Source organism: Gorilla gorilla, chromosome 18 (genome assembly GCF_029281585.2).
Source record: "Gorilla gorilla gorilla isolate KB3781 chromosome 18, NHGRI_mGorGor1-v2.1_pri, whole genome shotgun sequence".
Taxonomy (NCBI): domain Eukaryota; kingdom Metazoa; phylum Chordata; class Mammalia; order Primates; family Hominidae; genus Gorilla; species Gorilla gorilla.
This window is the reverse complement of record NC_073242.2, coordinates 24,493,471-24,507,111: the sequence shown is the minus strand read 5'-3', so window position 1 is coordinate 24,507,111 and position 13,641 is coordinate 24,493,471. Positions and strand designations below refer to the sequence as shown.

Genomic DNA, 13,641 nt, shown 5'->3' with positions numbered 1-13,641 from the left:
TTTATTAGGCACCATCTGGGTGCCAAGCTCTGTGCTAGGCCCTGGGGACTGAGTGCAACAAACATTATTGGGCACCAACTGTGTACCAGGTTCTGTGCTAGACCCTGAGGACTCAGTAGAACAAACATTAGGCATTAGTTGTGTGCCATGCTCTGTGCTAGACCCTGGGGACTAAGTACAACAAACATTTATGAGGCACCGGCTGTGCGCCATGCTCTGTGCTAGACCCTGGGGACTCAATAGAACAAACATTTATTAGGCACCAGCTGTGTGCCATGCTCTGTGCTAGGCCCTGGGAACTCAGTAGAACAAACATTTATTAGGCATCAGCTATGTGCCATGCTCTGTGCTAGGCCCTGGGGACTCAGTGAAATAAACATTTATTAAGCAACAACTGTGTGCCAAGCTCTGTGTTCGGCATGAAGGACAAAACAATGAGAAGCGTAGACTTGGCCCCGTCCTCTGGGTTTTCATCTCAGTCCCCTGCACCCTGTGTGTACCTGGGCCCACTCGGTGAAGTGACCCCGGGCACCCTTTGTCCCTTGCATGGTGATGTTTGGCTCCCAGGCTGCCTCAGGAGGGTCTGGTTGGGGTGGTTGGGGGTGGCTCCTTCTTCACCTCTTGTGAAGAACCCTCCCTGTGCCCGCGAGGAGGATTCACGGCAGCTTGTGTTATAACAAAGGCTTTGTTGGCAAGGAGAACAGCCTACCCTTGAGGTCGCCTATTGGCCAACGCACAAAAGGAAGCTCAGTGGAGCAGGGACTTCTCTCATCCCTTCCTTTTGGCCACTGACATAATTTGCTATGGTAGATGTGAAAATTTTCCACGCCCCAGGAGATGTGAAAAATTTCCACACCCCAGTGCAAGGAAAAGATCAGAAAAGAGGTTCCCAGGCCACAGGTGTGGGAAGGTGAGCTGTGATTGTATTTGCCACATTTCATGCCTTAGGCTGGCTTCTGGATGTGCATGATTCTTTATAACTTCTGTGTGTCTGAAACGTTTCATAATGAAAGAAAAAGGAGGGAAATAAACAGAGCACAATTTATAGCATGAAGCCAAAGCACTCAAAGACACAAAATAGTACTATTTTGCCAGAGTGCAGGCGTATTTCCAGATGGATATCAAACACATTAGAGGGGGTGGCAGGAATCGGGGGAGAAACAGAGAGAGTGGGGGGGAGAGAGAGAGAGAGAAGCAAGGGAAGTTCCCTGCTCTGAATGAAAATGACAATGACTAATTACAAATTTTAATTATGAGCAACAGACTCTCCAGGAAATAGATATGTCGTGATAAAGCGTAAAGTGTAAATACTTTAGAACTGCACCGCCCTGACTCAGATCCCAGCTCTGCCTCCTGTGAGCTCCTTCATCGTGGGCAAGTCACCTCTCTGAAGCTCAATTTCCCATCTACGAAATGAGGTTAATAATTAGACATACGTCACAGGTTTATAAAAAGCAGTAGGCATGTTCATTATATGTGTAATGTGATTAAATACAGAGTACTTGTTCTGTTCCCCGTCCATTTTATAAAACCATTTTTTTAAAAGACAGCATGACTTGGGAGGCTGAGGCAGGAGGATTGCTTGAGCCCAGGAGTTTTGTTTTGTTTTGTTTTGTTTTGAGATGAAGTCTCACTCTGTCCCCCAGACTGTAGTGCAGTGGTGCAATCATGGCTCACTGCAACCTCTGCCTCCTGGCTTCAAGCGATTCTCCTGCCCCCAGGCGATTCACCTGCCTCAGCCTCCCAGGTAGCTGGGATTACAGGCGTTTGCAACCACGTCTGGCTACTTTTTCTTTTCTTTTTTTGTATTTTTAGTAGACATGGGGTTTCACCATGTTGACCAGGCTGGTCTTGAACTCCTGACCTCAGGTGATCCGCCTGCCTTGGCCTCCCAAAGTGCTGGGATTACAGGTGTGAGCCACTGCCCTGGGCCCAAGCCCAGGAGTTTGAGACTGCATTGAGCTATGATTGCACCACTGCATTCCAGCCTGGTGACAGAGTGAGACCCTATCTCTAAAAACAATAAAAATAAAAATAAAAAGAGCATAAACTAGGCCGGGTGCAGTGGCTCATGCCTGTAATCCCAGCACTTTGGGAGGCTGAGGCAGGTGGATTGCTTGAGGTCCAGAGTTCGAGACCAGCCTGGCCAACATGATGAAACCCTGTCTCCACTAAAAATACAAAAATTAGCAGGGCGTGGTGGTGGGCTCCTGTAATCCCAGCTACTTGGGAGGCTGAGGCAGAAGAATCGCTTGAACCTGGGAGGTGGAGGTTGCAGTGAGCTGAAATTGCACCACTGCACTCTAGCCTGGGTGACAGAGCAAGACTCTGTCTTAAAGAAAAAAAAAAACGAATAAACTTTGTGGTTAGGCAAACCTTGGCCACATATGTGCATGAATCATGTTTTGAAGTCACAGCCTCCCTACAAGGACTCTGATTAACTCCATTGTACAGGTGAGGAAAACAAAGCTGAGGCCGGGTCTGAGGCCACACTGCTAGTAAATGACTGAACCAGGGCTCCAACCCAGATTTAACTCTAGAGCTCCTAACTACCCCGAGACACGTGGACCTTGGTTGGGAAAATTCCAGATGTGATAAGGACTGGCACGGGTCTCATCACCCAGGCTGGAAGCCACTCGCACCCTTTCCTACCACTCCTGGGCTGCAGTGGCGCTGACTGCCTGCTGCACTGCAGCAAGCTGTGCCCTGGCCTGGCCTGGGTCTAGGGAGCCTAGTGGAGGCAGCCCTACAAGAGGGAAAGAGTCAGTCCTGGAAGGCAGAGAAGGGCTGTCTGGGACTAGAACTGCAGGAATAAGGAGCTAAATGACCACCCCTGGCCTCCTCCACCAGTTGATGCCATGGGGTTCATAGAAACAGAGAGGTCTCTACAAAAAGGCCAAAAAGACAGAGCCTGGCTGGGCTCAATGGCTCATGCCTACAATCCCAGCATTTTGGGGGGTCAAGGCAGGAAGATCGCTTGAGCCCGGGAGTTTGAGACCAGCTTGGGCAATGTAGTGAGACCCTTTTTTTTCCCCTCTACAACAAATTTTTAAAAATTAGCTGGGCATGATGTTGTGTGTCTGTGGGCCTGGCTATTTGGGAGGCTGAGGCAGAAGGATTGTTTAAGCCCAAGAGGTTGAGGATGTAGTGAGCTGTGATTGCACCACTGCACTCCAGACCCTGTCTCAAATAATAGATAATAATAATGATAATAAAATAAAAAATTTTAAAAAGACATCTCAGGATTTGAGGCTGAAGCAGAGGCCAGGATCACCCCTAGTCCGTTAGCAAGAGCCATGGCTTCAGGTATCTGGAAATAAATTCTAGGCATGGCAGGGCAGGGCAGCGTTCCCTGAATGGTCCACAGCAGGCTAACAGGGCATATGCCCAGTGAGCGCAGGGGACCCGGCAGAGCGTTGTCCTCCACCTGCCTTTCAGGGATGATCTTGTCTCATTATTCCAGAGAGAATAGACATCACAGAGCACCTTCTGAGCCCAGACCTGTCCATCCAAATGCCAACGTGGCATCTCTCATGGATAGATACATATATATATCTGCCCCAAGGCAGAGTCTCGCTCTGTTACCCAGGCTGGAGTGCAGTGGTGCAATCTCTGCTCACTGCAACCTCTGCCTCCCGGGTTCAAGCGATTCTTCTGCCTCAGCCTCCCGAGTAGCTGGGATTACAGGCATGTGTCACCACGCCCGGCTAATTTTTGTGTTTTTAGTAGAGATGGGGTTTCACCATGTTGCCCAGCTTGTCTTGAACTCCTGACCTCAGGTGATCCACCCGCCTCGGCCTCCCAAAGTGCTGGGATTACAGGCGTGAGCCACCGTGCCCGGCTTCTCATTGTTACTTAATAGATGTCTGAAAGTTCACATGTGCGAGTTACAGACCAAGCTTTCCAGCCCAAGCACGTGCTTCTTCCAGTCTTCCCCACCTCACTAAACGACAGCTGCAACCACTCTGCTGCTCCTGCCAGAAACCTGAGTCATCTATAAGGCATTAATTCATTTGTTCACTTATCAAGTGGTCTGTAAGCACCTCTATGTGCCAGGCACTACATCTAAGCACCAAGAGTGCCTGGTATGTAAATGTCTCATCGAAGAATTTATAGCGTCTCTTTCTCACCTCCCAGAATCTATTCACTCCCAATTCCATTCTCTCCTACTTCCAAAACATAATAAATCCACACATTTCCCCTCATTTTTAGTGCTATCACCCTTGTCTGAGCCACCATCACTTCTGTCTAGGTTAGAGAAAAACCCTCCAGTCTTATCTCCCTGATATCCATTCTTCCTTCCTTTTTATTTTATTATTTTATTTTTGTTTTAACTTACTTAATTTTTAGAGACAGGGTCTTGTTCCCTTGACCAGGCCACAGTGCAATGGTGCCATCATAGCTCACTGTGGCCTCAAACTCTCGAACATCTGTGCTCAAGGGATCCTCCCACCTCTGTCTCCCAAGTAGGTGGGACCACAGGTACACGCCAACATGCCTAGCTAATTTTTTATTTTTTGAGACAGGGTCTCACTCTGTTGCCTGGGCTAAAGTGCAGTGACACAAACACAGCTCCTGCAGCCTCAACCCCATGGGCTCAAATGATCCCTGCACAGTGCTGGGATTACATGTGTGAGCCACCATGCCCGGCCTCCAGCTAACTTCTTATTTTGTAATTTTTTTTTTAGAGACGGGGTCTTGCTATGTTGCCCAGACGGGTCTCAAACTCCAGGCCCCAAGCAATCCTCCCAACTTGGCCTCCCAAAGCACTGAGGTTGCAGGCATGAGCCACCTCACCCAGCCTTGCTTCCTTTTAATCTGCCCCTCACACGGAAGCCAGAGAAATCTTTAAGTATGAGTCAGATCAGATCATTTTCCTGCTCAAAACATCTCCATGCTGCTGAGGTGCTTTGTTGTGCTTCCAACCCCACCACATACTAGCATTCATTTTATTCCTGGAACACGATTTCTGGCCTCAAGGTCTTTGCCATTCTGTTCCCTCTGCCCGGGATGCTCTTCCCTGTACTCTTTGCTGGACAAGCTCCTACTCATCCTTTAGATGTCAGCCTGCTGTATATCCCCAAAGGAGCCCCCTCTTGGCCTCAATATAAATTGGGTCCCCAAGCTTTTTGCTTTCATGGCAAACACAACTTCTCATCACAGTCTAATCAAGTGTAACACTTGATGTGTGTGATTACCCCTTGTCTGCACTGCACAGCAAGCCCCATAAAGAAAGGTCCGTGTCTCTGTCACTCTCACTGTGTCCCCAAAACAGGCATGCAATAAATGTTGGTACAACAAATAAATGTGGGATTTTTAGAGCCTTTGCTATAGATCCTTTGCAAGCTGTGACTGCCCAAAAAAGGGACAGCATTTTTCCAAGTCCTATCTGCAGGATGCCCAATGGGCTAGGACACTTCTGTCAACTATTGCCCAGAATAATTCAGCAGAACACCATTTGAAAACCACTGATTGGTAGGGTGCAGTGGCTCATGCCTATAATCCCAGCAGTTTGCAAGGCTGAGGCGGGAGAATCGCTTGAGTTCAGGAGTTTAAGACCAGCCAAGGCAACACAGGGAGACCCCATTTGTACAAAAAATAAAAATAAAAAAGTTAGCAGGGCATGCTGGTGAGCTATGATAGTACTACATTTCAGCCTGGGCAACACAGAGAGACCCTGTGAAAGAAAAGACAGAAAAGAAACGAGAGAGAGAGAGAACAGAAAAGACAGAAAGAGAGAGAGAGGAGGCAAAGAAGGAAAGAAGGAAGGAGAAAGGGAAAGAAAGGAAGAAAGAAATAATAAAAGAGAGAGAAGAAAGAAAGAAAGAAAGAAGGGAAAAGAAAGAGAGAAACAGAGAGGTGGGAGGGAGGGAAGGAAGGAAAGAAAGAAGGAAGGAGAAAGAAAGGGAAAGAAAGGAATAAGGAAATAAATAAAAGAAAGAAGGAAAGAAAGAAAGAACAAAGAAAAGAAAGAAAGAAAAGAAAGGAAAAGAAAGAAAGAAAAAGAAAGAAAGAAAGAAAGAGAAAAAGAAAGAAAGGAAAGAAAAAGAAAATCACTGATATTGTGGCTGAGCTCATGGCCACAGGAATTGAGTCTCAGCTTGGCCACTCACTATCTGTATTACCTTGAGCAAGTTATTTAATGACCCTTAGACTCTGTCCATGAATTAGGGGGTGCTGTACCTACCTTACAGGGTTTCTGTGTCAGTTAGATGAGATCCAGACGTAAAGTTCTCTGCACGTGTCTGACACGTACCAGTGAAGACTTGTATTTGCCTTGGAGTTAACAGCAGCTGCAGTTGTAGTAAATACATTCCTCTAGCTTTTTACTGCTTATGTGGATACATTTACCTTCGTTATCTCTGGGTAACACACCTGTGGGGTGGGTCAGCCTGAGGTTCATATTCCCATTTGACAGATAAGGAACCTGAGACTCGGTGAGGCAAAATGTTTGGCTCAATGTCCCTGACCTTGGTTAAGTGGAAGAGCTGGGACCCACGTACGGTGCTGCTGGCTGCCGGCTGCTGGCTTCATACCACCATGCCCACCCCACAAACACACTCCATTGTCCTGGTGTATGACAAGCTTTCTCTGCAGAGAGGGCTGAGCTTCCCCTGCCCCACAGGTGACAGCTGGAGTCCTTCTGCCAGCACCTGTCCCCAGACCAACTTCCCAGTTTGGAGAGTGGCTACCTGTTTGGGGGCGGGAGGTGTCTTACCTTATTCCAGATGCAGGGCTCACCTGCCCTGGGGGCTGTCAGTGGCTTCTAAGGCACTAGGAGGTGGCGATGGTTGTAAGGAGGGAGACACCCGGGATCCTCTCTCTTTGCAGCCAAGAGCTTCCGGAGACAGCAGTGACCCTTCCTCCTATATGCCCGCTGCTGAGAGAGCCTCCAAGCAGGTCAAACTCCAAACTCCAGCCTCAGCTGCAGTGGGGATTAAAGGAAGTGTGAATGATCTCCCCAGGGCAGAAGAGAGAACGGGGCCCAGCCCAGGACCCTTGAACTCTGAGCAGGTGGGGAAGGTGACATGTCCCACGCTCTGCCCACACCGTCCTCCACCAGGGTCCTCACCTGCGCGGGGACCCATGGCATGGAGGGGTTGGGGAGACGCTGGAGCCCAAGGCACCATCCTGCTTCACTCACCCAGTCTTCCACTGTCCCGCCTCCACGCTGGGGACAGGCAGGCTTGGGACGAGCTGGAGGAAGGGGAGGGGAGGAAAAATGCTGGCGGCGGATGGAGGGGACAGAGGCAAAGTGCCAGGAGGGACGTCCAGCCACAGCCCTCACCGCAGTGGCAGCAACAGGAACAGCAACCATTGCTTGTGCAATCCCTTTCCATACACTCTTCAGACAGAGGCACGGCAAAGAACAGGTGTCTGCCTGAAGTCGAGAGTTCGAGACCAGCCTGACCAACATGGAGAAACCCCATCTCTACTAAAAATACAAAGTTAGCCGGGTATGGTGGTGCATGCCTGTGGTCCCAGCTACTCGGGAGGCTGAGGCAGGAGAATCACTTGAACCCGGGAGGCGGAGGTTGTGGTGAGCCGAGATTACACCATTGCACTCCAGCCTGGGCAACAAGAGCGAAAATCAGTCTCAAAAAAAAAAAAAAAAAAAAAAAAAAGAAGAAGAAGAAGAGGTGTCTGAGGCCCTGAAAAACTGTCAGGAGTGACCGAGCCATGGCCAGGCGCTCACATCGGGCCCAGGACATCAGCAGGGCATAGCGAAGATTTCTGCCAGATGCTCAAAGCATCCAAAACTTTATTTACTTTTTATTTCTGAGACAGGATCTCACTCTGTCACCCAGGCTGGAGTGCAGTGGTGCCATCACAGCTTGCTGCAGGCTCATCCTCCTGGGCTCAAGTGATCCTCCCACCACAGCCTCCCGAGTAGCTGGGACTACAGGCGTGCACCACCACACCCAGCTAATTTTTTCATTTTTTTGGTAGAGAGAGAATCTTGCTATGTTGCCCAGGCTGGTCTCCAACTCCTGGGTTTAAGTGATCCTCCCACCTTGGCCTCCCAAAGTGCTGGGATTACAGGGTTCAAACACTGTGCCAGGCCAAATACCAAAACATTTTAAAAATACTTACTAGTATTTGCAAACCAAGAGGCTTGAAACATAATTCTAGAATACTCACTTTTCTAGAACAACCTGAAGATCTGGCCTCACCAGGTCCCCATGGCCACAGGACAGCTGCTGACTGGGGAGGAGTCGTGGCCTCCCCATCTCACTCCTTCACTGGGCCTACCAGGCTCTGGGGGCCCTCAGCTGAGGCCCCTGTCCTGGCACCGAGTAGCCAGAAATAATAGCAGTGATGAACACGTGCCAGGCTCTAAGGGCACAACATGCCTTTACTCACTTGGTCTTTCCAACAACCCTCGAAGTTGGGTCCTGTTATGTCTATCTTACTGACGAGGAAACAGAGGTAGAGGAGATGAGTCATTGGCCCAAGGTCACCTGGGTTGTAAGTGACACAGCAAGATTTCAGCCCAGGCCACTTGGCTCTAGAGTCCTACAGGAGCAGTGGAGGGTGGCTTGGCTGGATAAAGGGTGGCCTGGGTGAGCAAACGCTGGGTGACTGACCAACACCAGTATGAATGGGGCCTTTGGGGGAGGGACCTGCCCTGGGGGACAGATTTACAGAAGGAACAGCTGGGATTGGAGAACAGGGACAGACAGAAGGCCACGAATCTGTGATCTGCAGCAGAGGCCACAGCACCAGGAAAGGCAGTGGGGTGCCGAGGGTGCACTGCTTCGCCAAACTGGGGTCCAGTCCTGACTTCTTGGGAATGTGTGGGGAGCCTTAGCCATGTGCAGGGTGTCTACAGAAGAGGCATGGTAGTGAGTGAAGCCGGGCAGGTGGAGCTGTGGCTGACCCGAGAGCATGTGTCCCAGCTGAAGAGGACAGCCACGACCCAGCTCCACATGGGGGAAGACAGGCCCAATGGGGTCAGAACTTCTGATTGTTCTAGAGAAGTTCTGCAAAGTTTCATGATTATGCATCCTTGAGGGCCAGATGTGGCCTGCTCAACCCTTGGCTTGTCACCTCCGATTGTTTCTCTGTCAGGTTTTTCATTTTTACCCTCAGTGCTATAAAGAATAGGAGAGGTGGAGTGCAGGGTCTCATGCTATCATCTCAGAGCTTTGGGAAGCTGAGGCAGGAGGATCTCTTGAGGCCAGGAGTTAGAGGCCAGTCTGGGTAACTTAGTGAGACCCTCATCTCTACATAAAATAGGAAGAATTAGATGGACATAGCAGTGTGCACCTGTAGTCCCAGCTACTCAGGAGACTGAGGTGGGAGAATCGTTTGAGCCCAGGAGTTCAAGGCTGCAGTGAGCCATGATAGTGCCACTACACTCGAGGCAACAGAATGAGATCTCAACTCAAAAAAAAAAAAAAAAAAAAAAAAGAACTGTATAACCACTTTAGAGAACTATTCGGACATTTCTTATAAAGTTACCATACACTTTGCCGAGCGCGGTGGCTCACGCCTGTAATCCCAGCACTTTGGGAGGCCAAGGTGGGTGGATCACAAGGTCAGGAGTTCAAGACCAGCCTGGACTCGTCTCTACTAAAAATACAAAAATTAGCTGGGTGTTGTGGTGGGCCCCTGTAATCCCAGCTACTCAGGAGGCTGAGGCAAGAGAATCATTTGAACCTGGGAGGCAGATGGAGGTTGCAGTGAGCCAAGACCGTGCCATTGCACTCCAGCCTGGGTGACAAGGCGAAACTCCATCTAAAAAATAAAATTAAATAAATAAATAAAGTTACCATACACCTCCCCCATGACCCAGCAATTTCACTCTTAGGTATTTATCAAGAGAAATGGAGACATAAGTTCCCAAAAAGTTGTGCACACAAGTGTTCATGGTGGCCTTATTCAAAACCGTTTCTAAGTGGAAACAACGCCAGTTCCATCGACAGGTGAGTGAAGAAACAAACTGCGGTGCACCTAACACCGTGGAAAACTTTCATCGAAAGGAATGAACTACCCAACCCACGCAACACCACGGATGAATCGAAGACTCTACGAAACATTATGCTGAGCAAAAGGAGCTGACCTGGGCTGGGTGCGGTGGTCACACCTGTGATCCCAGCACTTTGGGAGGCCGAGGTGGGTGGATCGCCTGAGGTCAGGAGTTCGAGACCAGCCTGGCCAATGTTGTAAAACCCTGTCTCTACTAAAAATACAAAATTAAATTATCCTGGTGTGGTGGTGTGCGCCTGTGGTCCCAGTTACTCGTGAGGCTGAGACAGGAGAATTGCTTGAACCCAGGAGGTGGAGGCTGCAGTGAGCCAAGATCACGCCACCGTACTCCAGCCTGGGTGAGACAGAGCAAGACTCCATCTCAAAAAAAAAAAAAAAAAAAAGGAGCTGACGTGAAAAGAGTACAGACCTTATGATTCAATTTATGTGAGGCTCAAGAACAGGAAAGATGGATTTGTGGTGACAGAAGTCAAAGAACAGGACCCAGTGAACAAGTGGAAGAGAGTGGGAGTGTGCTCTCAGAGGTGACGGAAATTTCTATTATCTTGAATTGGGTGGTAATTATATGGTATATACAATTGGTAAAACCCAGTGAATTGAAGGATGAACACTTATGCTTTTTTTTTTTTTTTTTTTTTTGACCAAGTCTCAGTCTATCACCCAGGATGAAGTGCAATGGCGCCATCTCAGCTCACTTCAACTTCTGTCTCCTGGGTTCAAGTGATTCTCCTGCCTCACCCTCCCGAAGTGCTGGGATTACAGGCATGAGCCACCGCACCTGGCTGACTTATGCATTTTATTGTATGTAAATTATATCTTTAAAAATGAGAGCAGATGGCTGGGCATGGCGGCTTACCCCTGTAATCCTAGCACTTTGGGAGGCCGAGGTGGGCGGATCATGAGGTCAAGAGATCGAGACAATCCTGGCCAACATGGTGAAACCCTGTCTCTACTAAAAATACAAAAATTAGCCAGGCGTGGTGGGGTGCACCTGTAGTCCCAGCTACTCGGGAGGCTGAGGCAGAAGAATCGCTTGAACGCAGGAGATGGAGGTTGCAGTGAGCCGAGATCACGCCATTGCACTCTAGCCTGGGTGACAGAGTGAGACTCCATCTCAAAAAAAAGAGCAAATATACAAACAGTGAATTCATACAGAGCAAATACACTGAGCAAATACAGTTATTGCGAGTCTGTCTCCCAGATTTTAGTTCCAGCCCATTGTCACCACGTAAGAACGTGGGTCTTATGTTGCCAGCATTCCTTTTGCAAGAGAAATCTAAGTCTGGGTTTTTTTGTTTTTGTTTTTGTTTTTAATAGAAACTCTGATGACTTGTAAGGTTTGGTAAATTCAAAAGCAACAAAATAGCTAAAATGCGGGGTGTGTCAAATGATGCACGGGGCTCTATTTGGAACCTGTATTCCTGGGTCGCATGTTCTCCTAGAGGGCTCAAGATGTGATTTCTTCCTAGATTTTCTGCAGACTTTTAATAACACACCTTCACCTACCCATATCCCTAACAACTCAAATGTTGCTATTTCTTGCAAGAATTGAAAAGAGCAAATCCTCAAAACTGAAATAAGCTTTTCTAGGCAACATGCAAGCCTGGGAGAAATAGTCCCTGTTAAGACAAGATACATTTGTTGACTTAGCAACAGTGAGCCCTTGGGCAAGTCTCAGTCTCTCTGAGCAATCAGTTTCCTCCCTAGCTCTCCCAAAATCCCCTAAGTTAACCATGAGCTGCCTACCTGGCATTTAGTTGACTCTGAGGATTTCAAGGCTTATTCTCGCTCTTCAGTGTGGCTTCAAAGAGGGAAAACTACACTGTTTTTCTGTCTCTCTCCCTCTCTCTCTCTCTCTCTGCTTTTGTTTCTATCTCCCAAGAGTCACGGTTCTCACAAACCTGGCTTGCTTTTCATCCACAGTAGCTGCAGGAGAGTGTGTGGGTTAAGAACCCAGAGATGGGGCTGGGCATGGTGTCTGACACCTGTAATCCCAGCATTTTGGGAGGCCGAGGTGGGCAGATCACTTGGGCCCACGAGTTTGAAACCAGCCTAGGCACCATGGTGAAACCCTGTCTCTACAAAAATTAGAAAAAAAAAAAAAAAAAAAAAAAAAGCTGGGTGTGGTGGTGTGCACCTGTAGTCCCAGCTACTCACGAGGCTGAGGAGGCAGGATCACTTGAACCCAGGAAGTCGAGGCTGCTCCTCCCCCTCCCCCTCCCCCTCCTCCCCTCCTCCTCCTCTTCCTCTCCTCCTCCTCCTCCTCCTCTTTTCTCTTCTCCTTCTCCTTCTTCTTTTCTTGTTTGTTATTTTTTCCAGGCTGGAGTGCAGTGGCACAATCTCGGCTCACTGCAACCTCCGCCTCCTGGGTTCAAGCGATTCTCCTGCCTCAGCCTCCCAAGTAGCTGGGAGTGCAGGCACCTGCCATCATGCCCTGCTAATTTTTGTATTTTTAGTAGAGACAGGGTTTCACCATGTTGGCCAGGCTGGTCTCAAACTCCTGACCTCAGGTGATTTGCCCACCTCGGCCTCCCAAAGTGCTGGGATAACAGGCATGAGCCACTGCGCCCAGCCCACTTCTTAATAGTAAGTTTTTTTTTCTCTATTCATGAAAGTCCAGTGTAGTTTTCCAGAGACTAAGTGGCATGAGATGTAGTAACAGACTGAATATAGAAACAAATATGAGATTCCAGCTGTCTTCTCTTAAACTGGGCATTAAAAAGATTTGTAAAAACATAAAACGATGCCACTGTTTCCAATAAATCTTTTGGGAAAATATGGGATTTTTAAAAAATAAAAAATTATTTAACATGCAGTGGATTTATTATTCTTTAAAAAAGCAGTACGTGGGCCAGGCATGGTGGCTCACGCCTGTATCCCAGCACTTTGGGGGGCAGACCACCTGAGGTCAGGAGCTCAAGACCAGCCTGGCCAACATGGTGAAAACCCATCTCTACTAAAAATACAAAAATTAGCCAGGCGTGGTGGTGCGCACGCACCTGTAATCCCAGCTACTTGGGAGGCTGAAAATCACTTGAACCCAGGAGGTGGAGGTTGCAGTGAGCCGAGATCGTGCCACTGCACTCCAGCCTGGGCAACATTAGGAGACTCCATCTCAAAAAAAAAAAAAAAAAAAAAAAAAAAAGCAGTACATATTTATAATTGTTTCTTAATTTAAATGTCTGATATGATAAATATCTATAGCTATCATCCACATAACAAAAGGTCCTTGGGGTCCTTGGTGTTAAGAGGTCTGTGACCAGTTTTAGAACTTGTGCTCTATGGCCAACTTGTATGAGCCTGTGTACCTAGGAAAACTCTTGTAAACATTATGTCTAAACTGAAAGCCACATAATCGGTTAAAAGGTGTCTTCTGATGAAAATAGACCCTTACCGGAAAGCCTATTTACGGCAGTAGATTCTGTTGGGGTACAAGCTGTTTCTATCTCAATAAACCTTGCCAGTTAGTGCATAGTACATAGTAGATTGTTAATGAATCAACAAGGTCTTTAAAAATTAATCATTAAACACTTTAACAGTAGGTCAACCATGGCAGAGAGGTTAAAATGTGGAGTGTGACTTGAAGACACTTGGAGATTACTGGAGTGGAACAAGATCCTGCGGAAGCCTGTTGACCAAAAACTTCCA

General features: G+C 48.1%; 1 protein-coding gene across 9 annotated transcripts in view; it reads right to left on the bottom strand.

Annotated features, from left to right (window-relative positions):
• SLC5A11 (solute carrier family 5 member 11) overlaps positions 1-7,194 on the bottom strand; it is a 68,176-nt gene extending 60,982 nt beyond the window's left edge. For 5 of the 9 annotated variants that reach the window (XM_055365531.2, XM_019012865.4, XM_031003035.3 and 2 more), the window contains exons 1-2: positions 7,145-7,194; positions 6,719-6,925 (exon numbers count right to left, since the gene is read on the bottom strand). The gene's annotated coding sequence lies outside the window, so the exon portion shown is untranslated. Of the gene's footprint in view, positions 1-6,718; positions 6,926-7,072 lie in introns of all 9 variants that reach the window. The other 4 variants (XM_019012866.4, XM_031003036.3, XM_031003034.3 and 1 more) reach the window with 2 other exon arrangements.
• Between the last annotated feature and the right edge of the window lie 6,447 nt (positions 7,195-13,641).